Source organism: Mastomys coucha, unplaced genomic scaffold (genome assembly GCF_008632895.1).
Source record: "Mastomys coucha isolate ucsf_1 unplaced genomic scaffold, UCSF_Mcou_1 pScaffold21, whole genome shotgun sequence".
Taxonomy (NCBI): Eukaryota; Metazoa; Chordata; class Mammalia; order Rodentia; family Muridae; genus Mastomys; species Mastomys coucha.
Genome location: NW_022196904.1, coordinates 72,615,462 through 72,628,504, shown reverse-complemented (window position 1 = coordinate 72,628,504; position 13,043 = coordinate 72,615,462). Strand labels below are relative to the sequence as shown.

Genomic DNA, 13,043 nt, shown 5'->3' with positions numbered 1-13,043 from the left:
TATATATATATATATATATATACATATTCTCCTTTTTATATCATCCTTGGAAAAACAGCTTTTCTTAATTAATGAGCTTTATTAAGAAGTAACTTCAGAGAACAAGAGTAATAAGTGCTAAGTTTTGAGTCTGGGTTAGTGAGGCAGAGGAGTTAAGGAATATCACAGGAGCCTGGATGCAGAGGAGGATGGAAGAGCTGAAAAAATTCCTTCATCCACATCTTGATGAGTCTTACATTATGTTTAGCTATTCAATCTCAGAACAATTTCACTTGATTCTTAAGAGTGAAGGGTGCCTCAGGTAGTACCTGGAACTGCACTACGAGCTGGTTGGAGAGATAGCCTCTCTTCCTAAAGTGCTCAGGGCTGGAGAGCATGCAATGACTTTCTGAAAAAAGTCATTTCACTACTATTGCCATGACATGTGCAGAGTACCGTGCAGCAGGCAGAAGGCACAGCCCAAGAGCCTGGTGGCATTTTCAAATTCTTATAGACACTCTTTCTTCCTAGAAGGTGGTCATTGTGTACTCCAACTTACAGCTAAGGACTCTGCTAAGCCTTGGAATTCAATTCAGGATTCATCCACTATACGAATATGGCCATTCAAGTCTCTTAGGGCTTCCACAGACATCCACAGACAAGTGCTTACCACACACATGCACACACATGTACACATAGCACATACTCAGGGCGTAAAATGTGTTTGCTTTAACTTTTAAATAGTGTTAAGGAGCAAAACAAACAAAGTACTCCCTGTTCTTGCCACAGAGGGTTGCTCTCCCTAACTGACAGCAGGGCCCCATGCCCAGGGACAACATTCATACAGCTCATTGAACACAGAGGTTGAGCTGGTGTGCCTACATGGGACCTTCACCTCTAAGCTTTATTCTCTTTGGTATGGGAAGGTCCTCTTCGACTACTGAAAGAGAAACCTGGTCACTGACTCAGCCACAAGCCCTTTGACCTACAATCTGTCCTGCTTGCAAGTTGTGCTGGGGCAATGGTGACACAGAACTTGTGGGAGTGACCAACCAACTCTTAGTTTAACTTGAGATCCATACTACGAGAGGGAACCCATCCCCTATACTACCTGGATCCCCAGTATAGCCCAGAAAACCAGACACAACTGGCCAAATGAAACAAAACAAAAACAAAAACACAATTAAGTGACTTATAATGATATTCTGCTATACTCATAGATTGGTGCCTTGTTCTGTTGTCATCGGAGAGGCATTGGTGCTTTGTTCAGTTGCCACCACACATTAGGTGGAGAGAAAGTCTATGTTGGAGTTCTCCATGGGGTCTCTTTCCTCAGAGATCGGGGAATCCAATGGACTAGGTGGTGGAAAGATTGTAGGAACAAGAGGGGATGCAGGACACCAGGAGGGCATAACCCACCAAACGAACTAAGTGGGGCATGTATGGGCTCAAAGAGACTGGACTGGCAAACACAAGGTCTGCAAGGGTCTGCACCAGGCCTTCTGCATATATGTTCTGGCTGTTAGCTTAATGCTTTTGTGGGACTCCTACCAGTACGAGCATGTCCTCCTACTGAGTTACCTTGTCTAGCTTCGAAGTGAGGGCTGTTGCCTTATCCTACTGCATCTTGATTTGTCATGTTTGGCTGTTGTTTTTTGGAGGCCTGCTCTTTTCTGAAGGGAAACTGAGGGAGAGTGGATATGGGAGAATGGGGTAACTGGTATGTATGTGTGGGTGGGGGCTGGGAGCAGTGGAGCGGGGGAAACTATGGTCAGGATGTATTGTGTGAGAGAAGAATTTTCTTTTTAAAGACTTCTCAAAAAAAAATCCATTCTTAAAGAAGAGGGAACAGGAGGTAAAAGCTGCTCCTTGGGTGGGGAGGATGGTGCTGCTCTCATTCTCTTCTATTGCTTTGTTAACTTTGGACACCACACTGGATTCCACAGCCTTAAATGTGAGCAGAATGTGAAATAAGAACAGGAATGCTATCACGTTTAGATGTAATAGTCGAGGGCTCTGAAACCCAAGTCTGAGTCTGAGTTGGTTGCTCTTAGGAATTTTATCTCTAATCCAGTGGCTTTGAATGATCTGAGTGTGATTGGGGAAATTTAAAGCTGTTCCCTCAAGATTCTCATCCTCTGATTACACAATCAAATAAATGTGATGTAAGTCCTGGTGTGAAGGAGTTTTACAGATATGACTAAGTTTATAAGTCAGAGGACTTTAAAATAAGATGCTTATATCTGGATGGACCAATTCAATCCTATGAGGCCTGAACATCAGAAAAGTGGAACAGGAGTGGTATTTGATGTAAAACAGGGTGGTGTAGGACAGACGAGGCTGAAGAAGCATTTAGCCTCATGTATGTGGGACATGACCCTCCACTGGTGATTTTGAAATGAAGGGATCCAAGAGCCAAGGAATGCGGGTAGCCTCTAAAGTCTGGGAGTTGCTTCCTGCTGACAGTAATAAGCAAGTGGGCCCTTGAATCTGGCAATGAGTAGGAGCTAATTTCTGCCAAAAATAGAGGGAGGTATATCCCCTGAGTCTCCAGATAGTTGTTAGCCCTCAACAGCACCTTCATCTGACCTTTGCCCCCCTAGACAGTGCAGTCAGTTCAGTCACATATACTGACTGACCTAAAGAACTGTTCAATAATAAATTAGTGTTGTCTTCAGCTTATTAGTTTATAGGAATCTGTTACAGCAGCAATTCAAAATGAATACATCAATAAATGTTGCATTGTGTTGGGAAAACTAGGCTTATCCTAAACAGCCAGAGGGTGCTCATGTCATGTGAATGTACATTTTTAGCTTTTCCTGTACATATATATGTAGAATAGTTTAGCTTTCCTAAGTTCACAGTTATTAAATGCAGAAAGCAAGATTCAGAGACACATAATTAGATTCAGAATATCTCTTAAACAGAACTCAGGTAGCTCTCCTGCATTTCTTAATAAATTTTCTCCTAAGCATCTTATAGTCACTGGAGGATTTGGTTGTGATAGAAAACAAGACCATATGTACAAATAGGTACATGGGGTATAAATTTCTTGAGTGCTCTCACTTAAAGGAAATTATGAAGCTTATTCATCTTGTTTCCATCATCCTACTAGATGACTTAGGTAGGTTTTCAATTGTTTTCTGACTTATTTTTGAAAAGGCATCAGTATGGGACTAAAGAGACAGCTCAGTGGGTAAAAGTGTTTGCTGCTTTTCTAGGGAACCTGAGTTCAGTTCCCAGCACCCATGTCTAGCAGCTCACAACTGCCCATAACTCTAGCTTCATGAATCTGCTGCCCTCTTCTGGTCTCTGAGGACACATGTACATATGTACACATGTACGGTTATGCACAGACACATACACATAAACGATAATAAATCTTTCAAAAGAAATGGGGACTAGGAAGGCTACATTTTATTTCTTGAAGGCAAACAATTATATCACTTGAGAGGGTTCTAATTTTATATCTCTCAGTATTTACATTTCTGATCCAATTTCCTTGTCAGTGTTTATCGAATAATGCTGAGTAATAATTTCAGTAGTAGGCACTGTCAAGTAAATATCTGTATCTCCCCCAGATTCATACACTTAAACCTAACCCACAATTCCTAATGAGTAGGTTAGATTACAAATCCTTGAGTAGTTAAGAACCCAAGAAATACATATTAACAGTGTTCCTTCCAACATTGGATCGAAATGAAGCTGGGACACTGAAGACTGACTTTCAAGAGAGTAAGCCAGGATGAGCTCCTTCCAAACGGTTCTTTTTCCTTCAGCAATCTGATGTGGTTCCAGCTGACAGCCTCTGAATTAGCACAAAGTCACTGGAAAATCCCAGCCAGATTCACTCACCTCAGGTATCCTAACCACAGGAAACTTGTTAAAGCAACAGAACAAGTGAGAAGTCAGAGAAGTTCTTTGGGGCCCAATATTAATAACTCTGGCTTTCTAAAAGGAGGACAAAGCCTTTCCTTCAGAGTATCTTGGAAGGCTTGGGCACCATCTTTACAGGAAAGAGCAATATACCAGAGACAGAATTTCTAATTTCTACTGCAGTCCAAATGACGACAGCAGAGGAGAGCCAGGAGCAGAGATGTCCAGAGAGCGGGACACTTTGTCTCATCCGCAGATCTTCAACTTCCATCTTTAAGCTCTTGGTGCTGACAGCTACCTTGGTAGGGGAAAGCAGCCCCAGCATCCTGCTCTGCTTCTGAATGGTGGGGGCAGAAGAGTCTGGACAGCTTAATTCGGTAGCCAAAAGCAAGGAGGCCCAGACCAGTCAGAAAGTGGATCCCGAAGGTTCTGTAACGCCCAAACTCTTGAACCACAGTGCTTGGAGACAAACATACTTGGACCTAAGCCTCTGTACGATAAGTACATGATGCTGAGTCTGCAGTCAGTGAAAGTCTACAGTTGCTAGGAACACTGCACAGTAATGCTTCATGAAGCGCGGCTTTAGATGTGGAGAGACAAAAGCCTAATTGCTAAGAAGACAGTGCAGGAACTTAGCACCTAAACACATCATGCTATTTGCTAGTGTTTTCAAAGGATTGAAGAGACCAGTGTAACCAGGCAGGATTCTTCACAGTACCACACTTTGCAGGCTTTCAAAACTACAAATGTCTACTTTGTGTGGATAGCTCTGACATGTCAGAACTGACTTAAACTTATTTGTCTAACCTCAAAGACAGGCATTCCCATAAGACTCACAGCTCTGAAATATCTGGCAGTCTGTTTCCACAACTCTGAAATGGCTTTTGGAAGGTGAATGTTGTGGGAAAAGTTCAGCCCTTTAGAGGCTGTGAAACATGTACTGCACAGAGTCTGACCTCAAGGGTGTCTTTAAAGTAGTCAGTGTTTAAAAAACAAATTTCCTCCATCCTTGAAAGGCCATGAAATACTTCACACTATAAAATCCTTGGCTTATGCAGACTGTTCTACAACGCCAGCTCTTCACATGAATACATAGCATCTCTGAGCCTTTCTGCTATCCGTTGTTTCTTCCAGCGATTTCACAATTTTCTATAAGTCCTTTTATCCCCTCCTCTAGAACAAATGAAGGCCTAAACTAATATTGTCTGCCCCGGGGAATCATGACACAATGACACTGTCAATATATAAGGTAAGAGATTTACTAAACACAGTGTAGGCAACAACAAAGAGAGTTGTCATCAGTATATGTAGTGATAAATAAGAATGCCATCAACAGCATTGCCATCTGAGACAAGACATTCAAGTGATGATAACAAATTTTTCAACTGCAGGACCAATCAGGCAGCAGAAGTTTGAGGAATATCCTTTAGAAGTAACTGCATGCTCTTTTGTCTTTTCTGGAAATGAAAGGCCTGGTTATCATGGAGAGTACATTCAGAACTCCAAATACAAAGCTATGGCTCTTACTATTGGTGGCACTCTCTTGAATAGCTACTGATGTACATTCCTTTTTCTAGAAATGAGCTAACAGACTGGTGTTATCAGCACCCCCAGCAGTTTGTGCGGAGGCTTTAGAAATCATTTAGAAATCATGGTATCTATCTCCCAACTCTGTAATTAAAAGTCTTTACTCAAAGTTTTCTCAAAGCTTCCTTGTGTCATGGACGAGGATGGCACCAAGTTCTCTGCATGGGAGGGTCAATCCTGACCTCTCAGGACACTCGGCTTCAGCTTCAAGGACTGGGCAGTTCTTTCCAACTGCTAGCCATAGTCTATGAGCTGCTGCATACTATTCTCTAGGGTCTCATCTACAGGCTACAAAGTTTTATGGCAACTATTCCATGGCTAGATCCCTTCAGTAGTTCTTTGAAGACTTACATGCAAAGACAAGGGCTTGTGCCAACCGGACACAATGAAATAAGCTGTTGCTGAGCATGCTCTGTAGTGCACACATGACATTGAACATGTGCTACTGCACACACTGCATACACCACTGACTCTGAGTGTTGAGCATGGGGAGAAGAGTCCTACACAGAAAACAGTGGGTATTCTAAGGCTTAGCCACATGAACAGCATTTTGGTAACTTATTCACCTTACACTGGCCTGTAGGTAGACAAGCTATTATCCAGTTTTAGAATCTGCATTTAAAAAGAATACTTATCTGGAGGGTATATGTTATGATCTACAGGGGGATTCTGGTCAACATGCCAAAACAAAACAAAACACCAAAAAACCCAAACAACAACAACGAAACCAATAACAACAAAAAATCAGTGTGAGGAGGATTTTTGAGTGGAAGTGTCATTTTAAACAGACTTTACTTGAATCTATCCTTTTAGATATTTTGAGGATTGTAAATGGCTTTCTAAATTGATAAGTAAAATACAATAATGGTATATATTTCAAATTTATAAGTGATAAAAAAGTAATTATCTTTAACTTATCTTGAACCAATGTCTTCCATTCATAAAATAGGAATAAGCAGATAGTCCTCAAATTTTATTTTTAAATTTTCTGAAAATCACATATAAAAATATGTAGGTAAATTTATTTTGGTAAAGATGTTTTTCCCCCTTCCCTTTCCTTTCCTCCCCCCCCCAACTCTTGCTTTCATCACAGTGATCTGTGACTTAGAGACATTTCAGAATCATCATGTATAATATAACCCAATAGTCAATGGGAACAATGGGAGTCAATTGGGGTGATGAGACTATCTTAGGAATTTACCCATATAATCCTGCATCACCACAAATATTTTCTCAAGATCCTTTTCTGAAAGAGGCATTATTCAACTCAGTAAAGAAAGCTAATAACTTGGCAAGTTAACAACAAAATTCCTAGGTATATGCCAAAATATTTTAACCTAGGCAGTAAAGACTGAAATTAAGAAATACCTTTACATTTTATAATATTAATCTTCTGAACTGACTATGATCCCATGCATGAAGGCCTCACCCTAGCCTCACTTATCATCTGGGACACCAAGCATGGGAATTCAGTACAAATGAGGCCCACATTTCCTACCAACTGCTTGCACGTCCTGGATGGCTGGTTAAGTCGTATGTATGTAACCTCTATGTACTGTTTTTCTACCCTTTTTAAATCAATAGTTACCAAAGGTAATGACAGAAGCATAGGGCTTAACCCTACACAGCAATAAGCTTATACTTTCTAGAAGTGCATTTTAGAAGTGATGCATTAAATATTATACACACTCTAATGCCCTATAAAGCTACAAAACCATTGACTTTCTCATGACCTATTTGGCTGATTTTTGTTGTGGTTTGTTTGTGTTTTATAAGAAAATAACATCAAAAGGTAGGCAGTTATGTGCAAAAAGATGTTTCTTTTATTGCTATATATCATGTTAAACAAGCAAAAATAGTTTCCAAAATTAAGAGATTGTTTTACTTAAATTATACTCACTGTGATGCTCTGTATATGCTTGGTCCAGGGAGTGGCACTATTATGAGGTGTGGACTTCTTGGAGTAGGTGTGTCACTGTGGACATGGGCTTTAAGACCCTCATCCTAGCTGCCTGGAAGCCAGTCTTCTCCTAGCATCCTTCAGATGAAGATGTAGAACTCTCAGCTCCTCCTGCACTATGCCTGCCTGGATGCTGCCATGGTCCCACTTTTACAATAATGGACTGAACCTCTAAACTTGTAAACCAGCCCCAATTAAATGTTGTCCTTATAAGAATTGCCTTGGTCATGGTGTCTGTTCACAGAAATAAAACCCTAACGAAGACACTCGCACAGCACCTACCCATGCAGACATTAGTAGAGCAATTGTACTGAGCCCATAAGAGGAGGCTGGTCAATAAGATCCCCAACTAAATCCAAGAGACAGTCAGTTCAATAAATACACAAATAATGACACAAAGCACAAAAATAATGAAAAACCGAAGCCACATGCCTCCAAAATAATCAAGCTCTTCAACTACTACATTCCAGATACTGAAATGGGCAAGGCTCTGGATGAAGATTTCAAAAGTTTACTAATAAAAATGGTCAGTAACAATAGAGGAGATCTGAAGAAGGAAATAAAATCAGTCTAGAGTGCAGAGAGAGCAACAGAGAGAGGGATGTTAGCAAAATGGACAGTCAAATCCACAACATGGAAGGAAAGGTCAGGCTGGAAATTAATATTTTTTAAAAGTCATATAAGTAGTGGAAATGAAAAGCTCATCAATAAAGTATACAAAACAAAGTACCAGGGAAGAAGAACAAGATCAAGGTTCAATATCAATTTTCAAAAATGAGCAGCATCTACCACTGTGCATGAGCCCTGCTATGAGATCAAGAGACTGTCCTGGCTAGTTTTACATCAACTTGACACAAACTAGTGTCATCTGAAAAGAAAGAACCTTAATTAAGAATTTGCCTCTATAAGTTGGGGCTGGAGGTGATTCTCTAAGACATTTTCTTACAGTGATTGTTCAGAAGAGCCCAGCCTATTGTGGGCAGTGGCAATCCTGGACTTGTGGTCCTGGGTGCTATAATGAAAGCAGGCTAAGCAAGTCAGAGAGCAGCACCACCACAGCCTCTGTATCAATTCGTACACCCAGGTTCCTGCTGTTTGAGTTCCTGCCTTGATTTCCAAGCCAGGGAGCAGCATCTCTCCCTGGCCTCTGCATCAGCTCCTGCCTTCAGGTTCCTGCCACGTTTGAGCTCTTGCCCTGATTTCCTTTGATGGTGCACAGTGATGTGAAGTAGAAGAACAAACCCTTTCTTTTCCAAGTTGCTTTTTGTCACAGTGTTTAATCACAGTAACAGAGTCAATCCCTAACTAAGACAAAAACCAAATTAGGATAGAAGCACAAGCTGGGGCAATGACAACAACTGAAGGCATAGAAAATCTGCACAGTGCAATCATAGCCCAAATTCCTAGAGAAAGAAATGGACATTTAATAACAGAAGCATTAAGAACCCCAAACAGACAGATACAGAAAAGCATATCTCAAGAATTCATCATAAGATATTAAAAACACAAATCTCTCTCTCTCTCTCTCTCTCTCTCTCCCCGTGTGTGTGTGTGTGTGTGTGTGTGTGTGTGTGTGTGTGAGTGTGTGTGTGTGTGTGTGTTTATCTGCGTGCATACGTGTGTGCTTGTGTTGCATGCACATCTGTGTCTGTGTCCCTATCCATATTAGGCTGGGTGGGAGATACCAATTTATATACAAAGAGAACACATCAGAATAGCATTAGACCTCTTAACAAAAGCCAGGACAGCATGGAACTGTATGGTTCAAGTCCTAAAAGTAAACAACTGCCAACAAAGATTGTTGCTTTATCCAGCAAAGATACATTGAAAACTGGTGGAGAAAGAAAAGCATTTCAACACAAGTGGCTCATGACTTCCAAGCCAGCCCTGAAGAAGACAGTTAAAGGGATAGTACACAGAACAGGATAAAAAAGACAGTCTCAAGCATACAGGAATGAATATATCCCAGGAAAAGATGAACAAAGATGAAGATGGGAGTCTCTCGTGTCTAACTCGGTGAGCCAGTGTAAGCTCCTTAAGGAGCAAGGAGATAACAAATACTAACAGACCATAAAAGCAAAGAAAGCTGTAAGAATTACTAACCATCTCTCAGTGATAATCTTACTTGTACAAGCTTCAACTCTCACCAATAAAGAGAAAGAGGATGACTATTTAGATTTAAAACAAAGCAACAAGAAAAACCAAACAGACAACAATGCTTGATCCTTGTGGTTGAAGACATAGCTCTGTAGTTAAGAGCATTAGCTGCTCTTCCAGAGGACCCAAACTTGGTTCTCAGTACCTAAAAAGGACATCTCAGAAGCGCCTATAATTCTAGCTCCAGGGAACTAGACACCCTCTTCTAGTCTTTGTGGGGACCTACACACACGTAACACCCAACCACATGGACACATACACATTCACATCAAAAAAGAAAAGAAAAATAATTCTTAAAACAACAGCAGCTCTTCTGTAAAGGGTTGGTCTGATGCTGCTTGTATTCTAATGCTAAATACTCAGGTTATCGTTGCTCCCCACCCCCGCGAGCAGAGCCTCACATACAGTAAGTGATGTTATATGAACCTTGCATCCCAATTTAAGTGGTTGATAAAAGTCTAGAGCCTATAATTGGGAAGTAGAGGGAGAAAGGTGGGACTTGAGGATCAAGCGAGGGTGTTGCAGGTAGAGGAAGGGAGGGAAAGAAAGAAGGCAGAGGTGGAGGAGGCTGCCATGAAAGGAGATGGACTGTGAGTAAGTGACCAGGAGAAACAGCAAGTAATAAGGGACTTTAATAGCTGAAGAATAAGTCAGAATGGCTCCAAACCTGCCTAATCTAGGCTTAGAGCTTGCACATAAAAATACCTGCATTGTGTCTTTTATATGGACTAGCTAGGATTATAAATTTATTTTACTGGCCCCATATCTGTTACCTCTAAGAAACAACTCACTCATGAAAGTCAACTTATGAAGTAAGTGGGAACCCTAGAGAGGCTAGAACCAGTACCCTGATCCCTGGTGAAACAGAATCCAAACCAAGATTAGAAGATATGAAGAAGGCCACTACATATCAATAAAAAGGATTCATCAAAAAGATAAAACTATTTTAAATAAATGCATTGAATGTGGGAGACCTGACTTTCATAAAGCTTGTTAGCCTGGCTCACAAGAAAGGGGGGCTGGATTCTCAGGCTCTAAGACTTTTAAATATTTAACTATCCATTTAAAAAAATATCAATTACATCTTACTACTTTTCAAGAGAGATTTCTTTCCATATTTTTACTTTATCCATTTATGAGGCAAGATGGGGCCAGATCCAGGCTGTTTTACACAGCACTACTACCTGTGGACATCTGGACATCTGGACATGTAGAAAGAGTTGTGCATTCAGAGGACATGAGAACATAACCGAGACATGACACACTTTTCCCAAGGGCTAGTCACACCACCCAAATCTCCCCTTTCATTCTGACTTATTTCCCTCTTGTATGTTACTTTGACTTAAACAGCAGTGTTCACATAAATGAAAGACTCCTTTTTCAAATATATCAAATTCTGGCTTTACTGAATTACAGATTCTTACATTATTCGCTTCTTTTCTTTTTATTACAACCAGATTTTTCCAAACCATAACATAGATAATTGGGTTTTTCATGGGCTAGTAGTTTAGCTGCACACACTGTTTTTGTGAAGGACAGTGTATCTACCTATTTTGTAAGAATTTGCTGCACACCCGTGGGTTCTTTCCTCAGATATTACCAATAGTAGGTGAGAACTAAAGATTCCCAGTTTCAGGTTCCAGCTAGCCAGGTATCCTCGGCACTCTTTTTTATTATCATTTTGTCCCACATTCCTGCCAACGACCTAAGGCTCAGGGCAGAATTTCCTTGGGGACATCCTATCCCACTGACTCGCTCCATAACAGACAACAAATGGCCGGGGAGACAGTGTGGCAGAGGCAAAGGAGACAACTGGGCAGAGGCAGGGCTGGGAGAAACCAGCCCTGAGTGACCCCAGATTAGGGAACATTTAAATCTGATCTGTAGACATTTTTCAAACAATAAGAAAACACTATAGCTAGAATCAAAGTTCTAACCACAACATTTCCTCCTTCTCTCAGAGCAGGGGTGAATCTGCACTCCTTCCCACAGCCACCAATGAGCTGTGGGGCACATCCCTACAGCTCTCCCTTGGCCTCAAGGAGGCAAAGCTCACAAAAAGAATTTCTGGTTCTTATCATCTAGTTTCTCTAAATTTGTTTTTCCAGCATACACTCTGGCTGGCCGTACCTGCAACTGTATTTTTCCACACTCTTGCCAACCCTTAGTAGTGTGAAACTCTCAAAGTTTTCCAATATAACAGGTCCAAAAGGGGCATCATCATCTCTACTGTAATCTCATTACCAATGAGAACAGAAACACTGCAAATCTTTCCTATCGTAGGGCTTCAGTTCCAACAACTGCTGGTTCCTACAGCTGGCTTACTGTCACATTTGGCAGTTTGTGCTTAATTTGATTCATAGCAATCATTTATATATCATGAACAATGTGTGATGAATATTTTCTCCCAGATATGTAGCTTCTAAAAATCTGTTGACAATGTCTTGAAATGCTAACAGCAAAACGGATCAAAATATTAGTCATATATTATGAAATTCAGCCTTTAAAATCATCTGATGCAGCCGTTCAAGTGCATTCTTAGAGGTCTCTAATCACCATGACACACCAGGCATTTTATTTAGGATTTGCAATTCTAGTGCAAATTTCTATCATTCCCAAATATCAAGCATATCTCTTATTAATTGAAAATTTAATTTCTCCATATTTTAGTCATTTAATCAGGATCATTTTGGGTAGAGGTTATTTTTCACATTTATAACCAACTATCATATCACCACTTACTTAGAAATTTATCTTTTCATTCTGCCACTAACTAGCTCCTGGGATTTTCTATATACTTGAATCTCCTGTGGAATCTGCATTCTGTTCCATTTTTAATCTGTCTCTTTTCAAAAGCATGCTGCTTTTAGTCCTCTGGCTTTATAAAAAAATCTCTATAACTGAGGGAGGCATGTGAATGAAGCCCTGGTCACTGTGGGACACAGCGCAGCAACCAGATGAGTCAGCTCTACCTTTAAGCTCTCTGGGGACCACAAAGCTTCGCTGCATTACACCAGCCTCCCCTTGCCTCCAATCCTTTCTTGCTTGCTTTCCTCTTACACACAATGACAGCTAGTAAATACCTTGAATATCAAATGCTGACTCAGCATGACTTAAAGTAGATACTTGCAAGTTAGGCAGAGTGGCACATGTCAGTAACCCCAGCGCTCTTGGGGAAGAAGCAGTAATATCAAGGGTTCAAGGTCATCCTTAACTGTACCATGAGTTCAAGGCCTGCCTGAGCAACCTGAGACTTTGTCTTAACCAAAACCAAAGAAATCCAAGCTGACTCGACTAACTATTTGTAAGTGTTGCAAAAACCTTCACATTCTTTTTTTTCATATATTTACTTATTTATTTATTTATTTTTTCCCCTCCAAAAAACAAAGAAACAAACAAAACCAACAAAAACAAATCCCTGTTGCCTCTCCCTTTCCCATGCCTGCCACCCCGCCCTCTCCCACTTTCTGGCCCTGGCATTCCC

The 13,043-nt window shown here is 40.7% G+C and overlaps 1 protein-coding gene across 1 annotated transcript in view; it reads right to left on the bottom strand.

Annotated features, from left to right (window-relative positions):
* Positions 1-13,043, bottom strand: part of Adamtsl3 (ADAMTS like 3) — a 294,408-nt gene that overhangs the window by 20,690 nt on the left and 260,675 nt on the right. The gene's annotated exons all lie outside the window — the stretch shown is intronic.